Source organism: Argiope bruennichi, chromosome 11, assembly GCF_947563725.1.
Source record: "Argiope bruennichi chromosome 11, qqArgBrue1.1, whole genome shotgun sequence".
In the NCBI taxonomy this organism is placed as follows: Eukaryota; Metazoa; Arthropoda; class Arachnida; order Araneae; family Araneidae; genus Argiope; species Argiope bruennichi.
The window spans coordinates 80,995,198-81,007,497 of record NC_079161.1 but is presented as its reverse complement, the minus strand read 5'-3'; the positions used below and the strand labels follow the sequence as shown (position 1 = coordinate 81,007,497).

Here is a 12,300-nt window from a genome sequence, read left to right as displayed (position 1 = left end):
ATGAGCAAAATAGAAGGAAAAATCAATAAGATGAATAAACTAAACCTGGGAAACAGCCGAAGTGTTTAGTAAAATAGAACATTGAACAACAATTCAAATCCGGACACCATTAAAACTAAAGTTTTAAATGCTAGCACTGGAGCAGCAATTGCCGATAGTATTCAAGACATCTAATGGTAGACCCGAATCAATTAGAACAGAAGTATTTGAGGTCCAAAGATAAACAGATTAAAATACAGGTCGCACCTTCCAATAAAGGATAGATTCATTGAAAGAGGGTAATAATTGATCGCATCTTGCAGAGTACATATATGTTTCATGTAACGATTAATCAAGCATGTTTTGTTTGATATCTTCGACAAATGAGTGTCCATTTGATACCACTGTAGTACAAATTATTTCAAGACTTTAAAAAATTGGTTACAACATAGAGCATTCTTAGAACAGCAAATTATGCATTGCACAGTAATAAACAAGTGAAATCAGTAAATGAATAATTAAAGGCATTTTCAGTTCAAATATCATCAATCTAATTTCTTCTAACTTTAAGCTGAATTTTACCTTAACATAAAGACAAGAGAATTGTAATTTTAAAATTTAATTATTTCTGCAGAGTGCAGAAATACTCGAGTTAAATACTCAAAGCATTTCATATAAGCCATATTTTACTTAAAATACAAAGACAAAAAAATGTAAAATATTGAAATACTTGGAGCAAACTTAAAAATTAGTACTTTGTAAGAATAGACATGAAAGTACCTAACTCAATTATTTTAACCTAAAATTTATTTAAATAGGTACACAATCACCCAGCTTTATGTTCAGATTGAGCCTTATGCATAAGTTTATGAATAGCTGAGCACCTCGAAGTTAATCTTGTTCAAAGATTTCTGAAAACTTAAGCAACAGTTTGCAACTTCCAAATACAATCATACTTAATTCTTCAATAAATATAACAAAGGTCATATTACACATATTGCAGATCTTCCTGGGGTTATTCATATATATATATTGTAGTATTAAATTGAATTTCTGTGCAAGTTAAAAATACTATGAACTAGTAGATATATAGCTAGTTCAACAAAAGATTTCATTTCATTATACATTGTATTGGAGCAGTTTAGAAATTGTACCAATCCTACTGAATTAAAAATTCTAACAAGTTTTTGAATTGAAATTTCAGCCTATAAAATTCCTTTTGTACCGATCGATTGAAAACTAATTGTAAAGAGTTGATTTTTAATTGAAATGTGCTTCAAACAAACTCAATAAGTTTCAATAATTTTATAGAACATAGTTAGCCATACCAAAAAAAGTTGAAATCAAAGTCAACAAGGGTTCAGATTTGCAGAATTTCTCGAGTTTGCTGAACATCAACTGCAACAAAGATTATCGCTTTATAATCTTAGAGCATTTAACTTGAAATATCCAGTGCGATTCTCCACTTCTCAAGGTTGATGAATACGCAAAATTTCGAAACTTCTATAACACAACAAGTAGAGAAACTCCATGTTGTATCACTTATTTTCCATGGGAATAAGTTGGATTTTAATATTAGGTTTCAAAAACGTTGCTGTGAGTCCTAGTTTTATATTGTATGCAATTTTAAATATAGTCATTGACTAGTTTAAAAATAATCTCCGAGTTATGTACTGTTGATATTCTTATTTTTTTCATTCTATTCAATTTGGAATATTTGATTTCCTCTTTCGTTTTCTTAAACGTGTACAGAAACTCAGTTTACAGTTATTTAAGAAGCTGAGCGTCCATCCTAAATCGGATAATGACTTCAAATACTAGGTGTTGATTTACAAAGAAATGTTTTATGCTTTTTAAATGGATTTTTAGATTGGCATTAGAACTTGCTCTTTTCAAGTTCTGATCGAAATTTTTCTTAACTTCAATATAAATATAGATTTGGGTACAATTTCGTACATTAATATATCGAAATAAACAGAAAAACAGTTTAATCAAAATTAATTTCAGCTCTGGGTAATTATGATGTCAAATGCATTAAATTGCATACATCGTGAATGATTTTAGTTTAGAAAACACTTAAGGCATTTTTAATGCGAGTTTGACATTCTCCAGAATTCGTAGTTTTAATTTAGAGAACAGTACTTTTAAAACAATGAACAGTCCTTAATACAGAATTGAATGAGTATATTTATAATTTCATTGATTTCTACAAGCTTTAATTTTTTGAATTTTGTAATATAGCTTAATATATATACTTTATTTCTTTGACAACACTACAAAGCAGTTGGGATTAATCTCTTAAAGATATTTTTAGCGCTGTATGATTGCGATTCCATGAATAGATGTATAATGATACCTGAGGAGTTGAGGTGCTAAAAAGGATTCCTTATATTCCGTGAATTATGCATCTAATTAGAATAAAGGAATATAGACAAGGCGTCTAAAGCGCGCCACAATACAAGGCGTCTAAATAGAATAAAGGAATATAGACAAGGCGTCTAAAGCGCGCCACAATACAAGGCGTCTAAATAGAATAAAGGAATATAGACAAGGCGTCTAAAGCGCGCCACAATACAAGGCGTCTAAATAGAATAAAGGAATATAGACAAGGCGTCTAAAGCGCGCCACAATACAAGGCGTCTAAATAGAATAAAGGAATATAGACAAGGCGTCTAAAGCGCGCCACAATACAAGGCGTCTAAATAGAATAAAGGAATATAGACAAGGCGTCTAAAGCGCGCCACAATACAAGGCGTCTAAATAGAATAAAGGAATATAGACAAGGCGTCTAAAGCGCGCCACAATACAAGGCGTCTAAATAGAATAAAGGAATATAGACAAGGCGTCTAAAGCGCGCCACAATACAAGGCGTCTAAATAGAATAAAGGAATATAGACAAGGCGTCTAAAGCGCGCCACAATACAAGGCGTCTAAATAGAATAAAGGAATATAGACAAGGCGTCTAAAGCGCGCCACAATACAAGGCGTCTAAATAGAATAAAGGAATATAGACAAGGCGTCTAAAGCGCGCCACAATACAAGGCGTCTAAAGCGCGCCACAATACAAGGCGTCTAAAGCGCGCCACAATACAAGGCGTCTAAAGCGCGCCACAATACAAGGCGTCTAAAGCGCGCCACAATACAAGGCGTCTAAAGCGCGCCACAATACAAGGCGTCTAAAGCGCGCCACAATACAAGGCGTCTAAAGCGCGCCACAATACAAGGCGTCTAAAGCGCGCCACAATACAAGGCGTCTAAAGCGCGCCACAATACAAGGCGTCTAAAGCGCGCCACAATACAAGGCGTCTAAAGCGCGCCACAATACAAGGCGTCTAAAGCGCGCCACAATACAAGGCGTCTAAAGCGCGCCACAATACAAGGCGTCTAAAGCGCGCCACAATACAAGGCGTCTAAAGCGCGCCACAATACAAGGCGTCTAAAGCGCGCCACAATACAAGGCGTCTAAAGCGCGCCACAATACAAGGCGTCTAAAGCGCGCCACAATACAAGGCGTCTAAAGCGCGCCACAATACAAGGCGTCTAAAGCGCGCCACAATACAAGGCGTCTAAAGCGCGCCACAATACAAGGCGTCTAAAGCGCGCCACAATACAAGACAGCGGCAAACTAACTGGCAAATGAAATAATTCAAGATCCAATAAGTTGTGCAGTTGGACGAATATGTGCTAGGATCAAATCATTAGCAAGGTATTCAATTTCAGCAATGGAATATTCATTTTGAATTTCGACATTTGTAAAAAAGGCAAGATTAAACAAAGTTTAGAACTCGCATTAATATCTTGTTTATCTTTGGCATTTCTCATAAGATAACTAAATGCTATTGTGATGTTACTTAACTAATCAAAGAATTGTAAATGCAAATGCCAACAAGCCATACTACAGGCGAATGCATATTCAGAAGCTACCGGGTAAAACATCCACGCAACTTCTACAAAATATTTGATATATTTAATTCCTTTTCAGTAAGTGTATATTTTGTTGAAATTTTAATACTTTATTACATTACCTCTTAAACGTAAAGGTATTTATTTAAAATATTCCTTGTAAAAGATTAAATTTTCTATGACAAACAGAAGTGTGAACTAACGAACGATAGGAAACTACAAACGATTATTCGTTACACTGTTTAAGAACCTGAAATTACGTTTCCAAATCTGAAAGCATAAGCTTCTTTATAATATGAAGAGGTAAAACGGAGTAATAAGGTGATGGACCCAGACTTTAACAATCGGATTCCCTGCCTCTTACCAGCCGGCTGGTACGCACCCCCACCCACCACTTTTCCCAAAATATGGACAACTTAGACAACCCCTCTGCTTCCTTTTTCTCCGTAACATCTAATTCGAGGGCAATTCTCCATCCCCCCCTGAGAACCCATTTCCAAGAAAGTCTCAAATGGATTTTAGTGCTAAAAACGCGCAACCCTATTTTTAGATAAGGTGAAACTATGCATAGAAATAAATTGGTTAGATGTTAGTTATGTAAAATATTAATCAAGTATTTCTATTCGAATTGAATGTTTGAATTTTATTTTACTTGACAATAACAGATTCTTTACTTATTATCTATTGCGTTCCCATTGTTCCTGTAAATTACCCCGGTTGGTACCAAGACTCGATGGATTTAATCCTGCCCTATATGCCTAGAATGAACTTCATATTTATAAAGTTAAGCTTCACACTTTCAGCATTGGAAAAATCCGATTCTAAAATATTCGTAATTGAACTTTCCATTAATTTAATTATTCTATATGCACCGAAATTAACTTATGTTAGAACTGAAACATTTAATTTAGTTTACCCTAGCGCGCAATTGAATCATATGCAGGGTTTCGGAAACTTTGAAAAAATGCCTGCATGGGGTTCTCGAGAATACTCATGTGTGTTGACTTCAGTGCATTTCCTAACTATTAAAGAAATGCGCTTCGTGTTTGAAGTTAATAGAATTTATTAATACTCAATATACAATTTATTATACCCGCACGCGGAACTCTGTTCACTAAATATTCATGCTTGAAGAACGACTTGCCGGTATTGCTTAACCAATAACCGCTTTCACTGAAACCCATTGTTATTGTATCAGTAACCTACAAAGATTTCCATCACAATTTCAGCTCATTTAAATTGGATTACAAAACACAAGATTTCGTATTCATTTTAATACTACTTGCGTAGGAGGTTATTTGTGGAATAGGATGCATGAACTACGATACTCGTTGATTTCTTGCCTGAGGCATAAAGATTCATAACAGAAGTGCAATCGACATGCATTTGAAATGCAGACAGCAATATACTATCACATACAAAACTGGTGTTCAATTGCTCTGATCAAAATGTATATTGTATGACTACGCAATGCTTGAAGAGTTCTACAAACTTTCCCAGCAGTATTCGCATAATTCACCATTCAAAATTAGATTAAGAATTTTTGCCTTTTATTATTTTTTTTTTTTGTATTTTATATCGGACTTATGTTCGGCTTGAGCTTTGAAATAAAAAAACTTGACTTTACAAATCCAATTTTGTGACTTGAATTACTAGATTTCATTAAAATGCTTTGATACAAAAGCAGTTCGTTTGTGATCAGTATCAGATTCTAGATCGTAAATTGATTTTATGGGGACGTGCATGCTTGCAGAGTTTCAACGTGACAACTCTGCAATTCTTAATATTATCGCAAAAGGAAAATATGTTCATAGTCAGCGCGGTTCAGAGGTAAGGTACGCGCTTGCAAAGCACAAGATCGGGGGTTCGAATTCCAGTCAAGTAGCATTACATTAAAGACTGAATTTTGAATTTGTTAATCATTTGCTAATATTCTAGAACTTTCTACAACCTTCTTTATAATTCTGGATTATTCTGTAAAAGTAAAAATTCCGAGTTCCACGAGCAATGGAGTCGGTTCTTCGCTTGCACGTTACGACTTGTTTATAGATTAATAAATTTGATAGTGCTACTTGTGACTTGTTATTCTTTGGAACTTTGTGACAATATTTTGAACTATCAGCGCGAAGGATTGTGAACTTGCTCCAAAGACTTTCAAAATAACTAAACAAAGCTAATTTAAATGAAAAATATATCACCCATGGCAAGCCAGTATTCCATTTAGGCTTATTTACAAGGCATTGCTGATCCAAGTTTTATAAGGTTGGAAATTTGCCAGTAATCAATCCCAAATTTGGAAAGTTTGCTAGCTTCAGGAGCAAAGACTAGAAGAAACCAGCTTCAGATTCTTCTTTTAAGTATCCATTGTGAGCGAGGGATGAATATCTTGTCCATAGTGGCCTGAAAACAGAATTTTATTCCATTAAGCATTTAAAAAACCCCAAGATTAAAAATGTTTAAAACCAATGCAACGTGCATAGATGGTACAATTTATATAATCTCGTATTTTCTTACCACACGTTCGAATTAACAGGTTTTTAAATTTCAGAATAGGTAACCGAGTTCTTGACATATGAATTTTAAGCCGATTGTGTAATTTTTAGTTACGGACATTAACAAAGTGCCATTGATCAGTATTATTGTACCATGATATACCCGATATTTATGGGTATTCTAATGAAAAAGAACAATTAGTTATTTGCTGCATAAATGGATTACCGACTTACAGCCTTGATATGAAGGAATCTCGAATTTACCCAAATATTCAAATTAATATTTTGCTCAAAAGACCCTTAAGTCAGCCGATTTAAAATATAATGGACGATTTTAGCATGACGAACATGCAATACAAGTTGCACGGCTATCATTCAGTCTTAAAACTGCTTTGAAACAAATTGCAAAGATAAATGCAAATCAGATATTGGCAGAAATTATTTCTGCTATTCTATAATATCGATGGAAAATCGATATTATAGAATAGCAGAATAATTCTGATCGAATTAATCTGATCAGAATTCTGAAGCAGATAATTCGATGCCTTATGAATGAATATTTAAGAGGGTACCTCAAGATTTCGAAAATTTGGAATTATGCGAATTATGAATTTGTACTCGTTTAGAACATTTCTCTAACATTTTTTTTGCACATCCAGAATTAAATATAACATTCTGCTTGCATAGATTTCATCGTGAATATTATAAAACTATTTTTGTTTAGTTTTTAACTCAATTAAATTCTCATTGCTTCTTTTAATTAGATCTATTAGCCGGCGTCCTGGCATACGGTTAGCGCGTCTTCCTCGTGATCTGGGCGTCCTGGGTTCGAGTCCCGGTTCGGGCATGGTTCTTCATCTGTGTTCTATCTGAGGTGTGCAAGCGAATGTGTGAGTTTCATCTTCATATGAGCTAGAAGTCAGACTTCTGCCCTTGGGTGCTCAGGGGTCTTTAACCTCAGAAGCTACTGCAACCCCTTTCCGTGGTAACGAGGACATGACATCAATTAAATATATTAAAGTTGGCTCAAGGCGTGGAATTTGAAGAACTCCTGGGCACATTCTTTTACTGACAGCTCCCTCCAAGATTCTGTTGCTTGTTTTCGATCTCGTGATCGAGATTAATTCCTCTGAACTTTTCTATACTCTGTAGTCTATCCAAATGTGTTCACCACATTTAGCGATGTTTAATATATTTTAAGCAGAACCATAATTTAGTCACGCTGTTTTATTAAAATCGAAGTTAAATTGATATTTTTTTTAACTCTAAACATACCATAACCGGTCAAATGACCGATTATAAAATTTTGCATCTAAAATGAGCAGATCTTGCCTCTTTTGCAGATTTTTTACTTCATGACTTATTTTCTAAGAATACAGTTAATATATTATTTGTATTTTGTTTATTTTGAGTCATTTGTCGCATACCGTGATCTACCACAACGGGTCATTTGTCCGGGAGAAAGATTTTTTATAAAGTTATCAGATCAGAAATTATGATGTAATGAAATTATGATCAGAAATTATGATGTATGCGTATTCAACGTATTGTATTCAGTTAGTTTCACATTCTTCATTTAACTGACATTAATGCTTGGATTTTATACAAGCAAACGACAGACGAAAATATCTCGAAACAAGATTTTACTCCAGTTGGCATTAGAACTAGCCGTCGATTTTCGAGAAGCCCGTGAACAAACCAAAAGAACAAATACAAAACGATCGATGCCTAAATCTATTACAGATTTTTATCAGCGTAAGACATGTCAAATAGAGTATTGTAACGACAATAAAACCATCAAAATTTGTTCTAAATGTGGAAAACATGTTTGTGGAAAATGTACAATAAAAAGACCCTGTATATGTAAAAAGTGCAATAAGTAATGGATTAAAAATTCTTATTCTTTTTGTTTGTAATACAAAGAAATTGACAATATACAATTTTGTTTAATTATAATGAAGTTAATTTGTTTATTTCCTTCCTAACATTCATATTTCATACATTCAATCATTAAAAAAATCCGGTCATTTGATCGGCTATGTTAGAAATAGGCATGTATTAAGTGTTGATATGTATGCTTAGTTTTAACAAGCTGTGGGAATTGAAATGTTTTACTTACATCCGTTAGCGGAATTGATGCAGCTTGTAAAGCATCTTCGGATACAAGTGGAACATTAGGAACATCAATCGGTGGCTTCAGGCTTTACTTTGGCATTTTCAAGTCTTGCATTATGCATTAAATTCCAAGTCCTTGGTAAGAATGACGCCTATTTCACTATCCTTTTCAGGGCAACAAGGATGGCGGATGAACTGCTAGACAATCTGTAAAGACAAAAAAAAAATTGAGTTTTAAATTTTAAAAAAGGCATACATTTTTCTAAAAAGACTCGTTATGGCAATTTTGTTTTCATATATACCGGAGCAAAACTAATTGGCCTCGAAATTTAATAGCCGACAAAGCACAGATTCGATATAATCCGAAATATATTTAGGGAGCTGCATGTAAGAAAGGGGTTGATTTTACATATTTGATTTATTAAGCTTAATCAAAGACCTTTTTATCTAGACATAGAAACAGTTTTCTGCCACTTTGACCCGTATTTTCTTATCTTTCACAACAATGTTAAAATCTTCGCCAGACGTTTAGTGATCTTAAGGCATATTAGATTAAAAACATGAATTTGGATGAACATTCTCATTTTTATATCTTTTGCAGTTTTAAAAAACATACGTTTCTGCTTGCAGTGATGTCTTTATTTTGTCCCTATGTCAATTAGAAGCTAAGTTATAGCAAACTGTTGACGAATAAATGATGCTTATAAGCATTGCATTTTTGAATGTATTTTCTTAAAAACGAATTTCAGTTCTATGGCGCAAGTATGTAATCACAAAAAAATATCCAAATATCGCAATGAAATTTGTAATTAATGCTCTATGTTTTGCAGAATGTTGTGAACTATGGGCTTTATGTTGAATGCTCTACAAGTAAATTCATTGTTTAATGTAAATATTGAAAAATATTCCACATTTTCATAGATAATTTCATATATCACGCACAGAATTTTGAATATAATTTTATTTCTGATAATTCTTAAATAGTTAAACTCGAACATATGTTACACATGTAATGCTACAAGAGAAAAACTAAATTTTTTTCTTTATAAGAATCAATTTTTGTAATATAAATTCTAAAATTCACATCCAGATGATTTTTCTTCAAAGGCTATATGTATATTTAAATAATTTAAACTTTTATTCATCATTTCATCCTTACATTAATAAAAGCTTCATGTAAGCATTAAAATATTTGTTTTTTAAAATTCCCTATCGAACCTAGTCTGATACCTTAATAACTAGTTCTGGAATTATACAGAATTACTGAATACCATTATCTGGACGACTGATTGAATCTCGAGTTGTGATTTAAGCTAACAAATTATGGGTAGTTTAAATATTGTAATAAAACTCACGAAAATTTCTTAATCATTTATAGAATTGTTGATAACTAGAAAAATTTAGATCTGAGAAAGGAAGTGGGATGTATGGCAAAATTAACAGATTACTTGATTAATCCGTTGTTCAAAAATACCTTTACGAATATTGGCTCAGAGTTATGCTAGATTAAGAACAATTTATATGCATTTACAGAGGCATTCCGCATACAACGAGAAACTTTCACAGCGTGTTTCGAGTATTCGGGTAGACAACGTTGAGCTCTTAAACAAGATTTCACAAATATGGCATTAGAATCCGACATTGCCGAATATGAAACAAAACTGAAGAGTAAAATCATTAAGAAGCGATATTCCGCCGAATAATATGCAAATGAAGTTCTGTAAAAATGAACTCAATCAAAAAAAAAAAAAAAATCACCAGGTGAGAAGATAAAAAAACCAAAAGTGCATCAAGTGATTCGATACGAATGTGACCGCAGGGACACCTGGTATATACTGTTCCAGTTTAGGCTACGATAACGAATAATTTAGTTTATCACTTAGAAAAACGCAAAAGATCACAATTATGAGAAGTCAGAATTAAAGTTAAGGAAAATTCATAGAAGAGTTCAGGAAAGTGAGGACATTACAAGTATTTAGTGTTATTTAACGAAATGAATCGGAATCTAAAAGCAAGTAATTCAAGACATTTACACAAAAACATAGAAGCCAAGGTAACCTTTATTTTCTCGATATTCTTGACAGTGATCTTGTCTAACTTGCTAATCGTACTTAGTGATGAAAATTAAACTACCATTTTATGTGAAGATGAGTTACAGAAATATTTCGCATAATTAAAGAGATACGCTAGTTTTTCGAATAGTAATATTTATATTTGCAAATTACTTATTAAGCAAAAACCGTTCAAGGTATACAGTTTCTTTTAATCGAAGTATCTTAAACGTTGATTACTTGTATCCCGAGACATAAGCCATTTTAAGGATGCCATTTCAATATCCATTTAGATAAAACTTTGGTTTCTATTTTGTCTGCCCGAGTTACTTCATTTCTTTGTATCGTTTCGACAGACAAGCAGCAAATGCGAAAAAATTACATGTAATTTATAAACTTTGTGACTGCAATAAGTTGACATTTAATGACAAAGCAAGGAGGTTGGATGTCTAGGATGGAGTCTAGATGTCATTAGGCAATTGCCTACTTTATCTATTTGATAATCCGGTTCTCAGCAGTCACCTAGTTTGTGTCAGAAAGAATTCAATTAAGAGATTAAATTTATAGGCCGAGAAAAGTCGAGGCACTTTAGTTTTTAATAAATATTTTGGAGTCTATGACATTGTTTAATCTGCCTTATTTCCCTCATAATTTCTTTACTTCTAACTTTCAACGAAATAATTTTCTGCGTTTCAGTAATCTAAATGCTTTCAAGCAAATCTAATAATATTTTTTAGTTTAGAATTTAATATTATTTGATATTTACCAAACCTAGTATAGAAGTCTGGCAACAAGTTTTCCCCACTTAAACAATAACAGAAAGCCTCCAATATAGAAAGAAAAAGCAATTGAAGTGCAATTAATTGATAACAATCAATTTATTAGTTGTAATTAACAAATTCAAGCATTTGAATAATTGTATTATGAAAAGTAAAACCATATAAAGCAGTGGAACTCTAGAGCAACAGAAATAAAATAAAACGCAGCTTACGAAATTTGAACTTGATAAGCATAAAATAAACTGGCGTATTTAAATGAGTAATACATTATGAATGTATTGAAAAACAATTCACCAAAGAAATACAGAAAATTAAAAAAAACTTACAACATTCTGATAGGAACAACGCATGCTGAAGTGACAGTTGAAATTGGTGCATTCTTTCCAAGACATGCTGCAGAACTATTTGCTGTCAACAAATTGAACAAAACGTTGAACTAAGGCACGCCATTTCATCCTTAAGCACGTGTTTTGCCTTGGCACATCCACTATGCTTGAGACTTTCATTTATCTCTTTACGACTCACATTTTCACAGACAAAACATATTCGTACCACAAAGAAATCAAAGGGAAAGAAGTTCAAAGATCTTCATTTTATAGCAGAAATTTCCCTTCCACACTTTTCTTCTTTTCTTAACTTCTCCCGAGCGGCACTTTTCAAAGAACCCGATGACAACTTTTGAAAGCTATGAGTTCTGATTCCAAGTGAGATTACTTATAAGATTTTAGGATCACAGAAATTAAATGTTTTAATAAAAGCGTTAAATTCTTTTTTGTCTTTAATTAAATACTAAAGCCAGCTTGGATTGGTAAAAGAGTTTAAGCTTGGATTCGAAAGGTTGTTAGTTCTAAATCCGATTTAGTTGAAGATCCCCATAAATTTGGATCTGGTACACATTATATCCATTGCCCTCCAGTAGAAATGGTAGATTGAGTATATATATGAAGGGTGCGGCAATGGCTCTAGTGTTGATTTTGTCAT

At 33.1% G+C, this 12,300-nt stretch overlaps 1 long non-coding RNA gene across 1 annotated transcript; it reads right to left on the bottom strand.

Annotated features, from left to right (window-relative positions):
- Nucleotides 1–4,395: 4,395 nt before the first annotated feature.
- LOC129957320 (uncharacterized) lies at nucleotides 4,396–11,882 on the bottom strand. Its single transcript, XR_008782752.1, has 3 exons — nucleotides 11,646–11,882; nucleotides 8,494–8,696; nucleotides 4,396–6,282 (listed from the first exon to the last, which is right to left on the bottom strand). It is a non-coding gene; the product is annotated as an uncharacterized LOC129957320 (long non-coding RNA).
- Between the last annotated feature and the right edge of the window lie 418 nt (nucleotides 11,883–12,300).